General features: G+C 18.2%; 1 long non-coding RNA gene across 1 annotated transcript in view; it reads left to right on the top strand.

The window, feature by feature from the left end:
* Positions 1 to 368, top strand: part of LOC110268125 — a 10901-nt gene that overhangs the window by 2140 nt on the left and 8393 nt on the right. The window lies entirely within an intron of this gene.

The following is a 368-nucleotide window of genomic DNA, read 5'->3' as shown; positions in this document are numbered from 1 at the left end:
TTTAAGATCTATATTTTAATCTCTTGATTTTTATTGCTAATTGTTCTATTTTAGTCTAATAATTCTTATTCGTTTTTGAATTTCTTGACTAAAACTTATTGTAAAATTGAGATTTAAAAAATTTATTTTTTATTAATTTAAAAAAATTCAGTGTCATTTGATTAATATTAGTTAGAATCATTAATCTCTGATTTATTAATTTGGATAATTTAACTATTTTTTCTCTTAAATTTTTTAGTTTATTTGTTGATTCAATTTTATTCATAGTTTACGTTTTTATTATAAACTCACGTTTCTTAAAACACGTTTTTTAATTGTGGCTAAATAAACAAATTGAAAAAATTTTATTTTTGCCATCTTTACATGAG

The sequence above is a fragment of the Arachis ipaensis genome, chromosome B10, assembly GCF_000816755.2.
Source record: "Arachis ipaensis cultivar K30076 chromosome B10, Araip1.1, whole genome shotgun sequence".
In the NCBI taxonomy this organism is placed as follows: domain Eukaryota; kingdom Viridiplantae; phylum Streptophyta; class Magnoliopsida; order Fabales; family Fabaceae; genus Arachis; species Arachis ipaensis.
Note: the sequence above shows the minus strand (reverse complement) of the source record. Positions and strands in the feature narration are given on the sequence as shown.